This window comes from Paramormyrops kingsleyae, chromosome 5 (assembly GCF_048594095.1).
Source record: "Paramormyrops kingsleyae isolate MSU_618 chromosome 5, PKINGS_0.4, whole genome shotgun sequence".
NCBI lineage: Eukaryota > Metazoa > Chordata > Actinopteri > Osteoglossiformes > Mormyridae > Paramormyrops > Paramormyrops kingsleyae.
This window is the reverse complement of record NC_132801.1, coordinates 13,256,009-13,258,508: the sequence shown is the minus strand read 5'-3', so window position 1 is coordinate 13,258,508 and position 2,500 is coordinate 13,256,009. Positions and strand designations below refer to the sequence as shown.

General features: G+C 52.8%; 4 non-coding genes across 4 annotated transcripts; all 4 read right to left on the bottom strand.

Moving 5' to 3' along the window:
• Positions 1-588: 588 nt before the first annotated feature.
• On the bottom strand, positions 589-670 carry trnas-uga (transfer RNA serine (anticodon UGA)). The gene has a single exon. It is a non-coding gene; the product is annotated as a tRNA-Ser (tRNA).
• A 166-nt stretch (positions 671-836) lies between these two features.
• trnal-cag (transfer RNA leucine (anticodon CAG)) lies at positions 837-919 on the bottom strand. Its single transcript has one exon. It is a non-coding gene; the product is annotated as a tRNA-Leu (tRNA).
• Positions 920-1,697: 778 nt separating this feature from the next.
• trnas-uga (transfer RNA serine (anticodon UGA)) lies at positions 1,698-1,779 on the bottom strand. Its single transcript has one exon. It is a non-coding gene; the product is annotated as a tRNA-Ser (tRNA).
• Positions 1,780-1,933: 154 nt separating this feature from the next.
• trnal-cag (transfer RNA leucine (anticodon CAG)) lies at positions 1,934-2,016 on the bottom strand. Its single transcript has one exon. It is a non-coding gene; the product is annotated as a tRNA-Leu (tRNA).
• Between the last annotated feature and the right edge of the window lie 484 nt (positions 2,017-2,500).

Genomic DNA, 2,500 nt, shown 5'->3' with positions numbered 1-2,500 from the left:
GGGAGTGTGGAGCTTCCTTTCGGTATGGCAGGGAAAGCCAGCGGGGGCTGAAAGAAAAAGCTTTCATTTGCGAGCAACAGTGCCTCACAAAAGGCAGCTCAGCATGGGGGTTCTCACCTGCTCCGTCACCGGCCTGCGGTTGGTTCACTCCTGTCGAGCTGACCCAGTGCTCCTGGGTTCCACCGGAAGTACCATGTCGATGCCGACCATCACCGGGACCTCCGATCCACGTGGCCCTACACAGCACTGAGCTGCGATACTCAAGCAGTCCAGCAGCCTCAGTCTTCCAGGTTCATGGGTTACACACAGGTACCCCCACGCCCGATAGAGGTCGTTCTGTGTGTGCGGGTGGTGGCAGATTTCGTTGGAGAGGAGCAACTGCAGCTAAGGCCTCTCTTTTATCCCAATGTTGAATATACTCAAAAAGTATATCAAAGTAATTTACCCTATAACCTTTGGATAGATTGATAGACAGGTAGATGGAGTGCGGAAGATGGGCAAAAAATATCAACAGAGTCAACACATGCTGTATAAGAGTAACACAAAGCCAGGGGAGCAAACAGCTACTGACAAACTAAACGAAAACCACATAGTGGGCAGGATTCGAACCTGCGCGGGGAGACCCCAATGGATTTCAAGTCCATCGCCTTAACCACTCGGCCACGACTACCTACGCTCGGCATCAGTTTTTCCATCGCTGGGACAGGATGTCTAGCGTCACTGCATTATTTTTGACATTAGAGATGGCAGTTGCCGCTTCACTTCACTTAGCGTCACTGCATTATTTTTCAAGGCAGAGATGGCAGTTGGCGCTTCACTTCCAAGGGCTAAAGAAATGTCAGAAGTGGGATTCGAACCCACGCCTCCAGGAGAGACTGCGACCTGAACGCAGCGCCTTAGACCGCTCGGCCATCCTGACTACGACCAATGGACCCTTGATGTACCACAGGGAAGCCATAAGGAGATGAGGAGAGTGAGGGAAGCTGACCATGCTAATAGAGGTGGGGGATTCACAGGGGTGAGCAGACTTACCCTGTCTGTTTGTTAGTACAGTGGTGAGCATCCCCAGCTGACTCGTAGGAGACTGAGGTTTGATTCGCAGATGGGGAGTGTGGAGCTTCCTTTCGGTATGGCAGGGAAAGCCAGCGGGGGCTGAAAGAAAAAGCTTTCATTTGCGAGCAACAGTGCCTCACAAAAGGCAGCTCAGCATGGGGGTTCTCACCTGCTCCGTCACCGGCCTGCGGTTGGTTCACTCCTGTCGAGCTGACCCAGTGCTCCTGGGTTCCACCGGAAGTACCATGTCGATGCCGACCATCACCGGGACCTCCGATCCACGTGGCCCTACACAGCACTGAGCTGCGATACTCAAGCAGTCCAGCAGCCTCAGTCTTCCTGGTTCATGGGTTACACACAGGTACCCCCACGCCCGATAGAGGTCGTTCTGTGTGTGCGGGTGGTGGCAGATTTCGTTGGAGAGGAGCAACTGCAGCTAAGGCCTCTCTTTTATCCCAATGTTGAATATACTCAAAAAGTATATCAAAGTAATTTACCCTATAACCTTTGGATAGATAGATTGATAGACAGGTAGATGGAGTGCGGAAGATGGGCAAAAAATATCAACAGAGTCAACACATGCTGTATAAGAGTGACACAAAGCCAGGGGAGCAAACAGCTACTGACAAAATAAATGAAAACCACGCAGTCGGCAGGATTCGAACCTGCGCGAGGAGACCCCAATGGATTTCAAGTCCATCGCCTTAACCACTCGGCCACGACTACCTACGCTCGGCATCAGTTTTTCCATCGCTGGGACAGGATGTCTAGCGTCACTGCATTATTTTTGAAATTAGAGATGGCAGTTGCCGCTTCACTTAGCGTCACTGCATAATTTTTCAAGACAGAGATGGCGCTTCACTTCCAAGGGCTAAAGAAATGTCACAAGTGGGATTCGAACCCACGCCTCCAGGAGAGACTGCGACCTGAACGCAGCGCCTTAGACCGCTCGGCCATCCTGACTACGACCAATGGACCCTTGATGTACCACAGGGAAGCCATAAGGAGATGAGGAGAGTGAGGGAAGCTGACCATGCTAATAGAGGTGGGGGATTCACAGGGGTGAGCAGACTTACCCTGTCTGTTTGTTAGTACAGTGGTGAGCATCCCCAGCTGACTCGTAGGAGACTGGGGTTTGATTCGCAGATGGGGAGTGTGGAGCTTCCTTTCGGTATGGCAGGGAAAGCCAGCGGGGGCTGAAAGAAAAAGCTTTCATTTGCGAGCAACAGTGCCTCACAAAAGGCAGCTCAGCGCGGCGGTTCTCACCTGCTCCGTCACCGGCCTGCGGTTGGTTCACTCCTGTCGAGCTGACCCAGTGCTCCTGGGTTCCACCGGAAGTACCATGTCGATGCCGACCATCACCGGGACCTCCGATCCACGTGGCCCTACACAGCACTGAGCTGCGATACTCAAGCAGTCCAGCAGCCTCAGTCTTCCTGGTTCATGG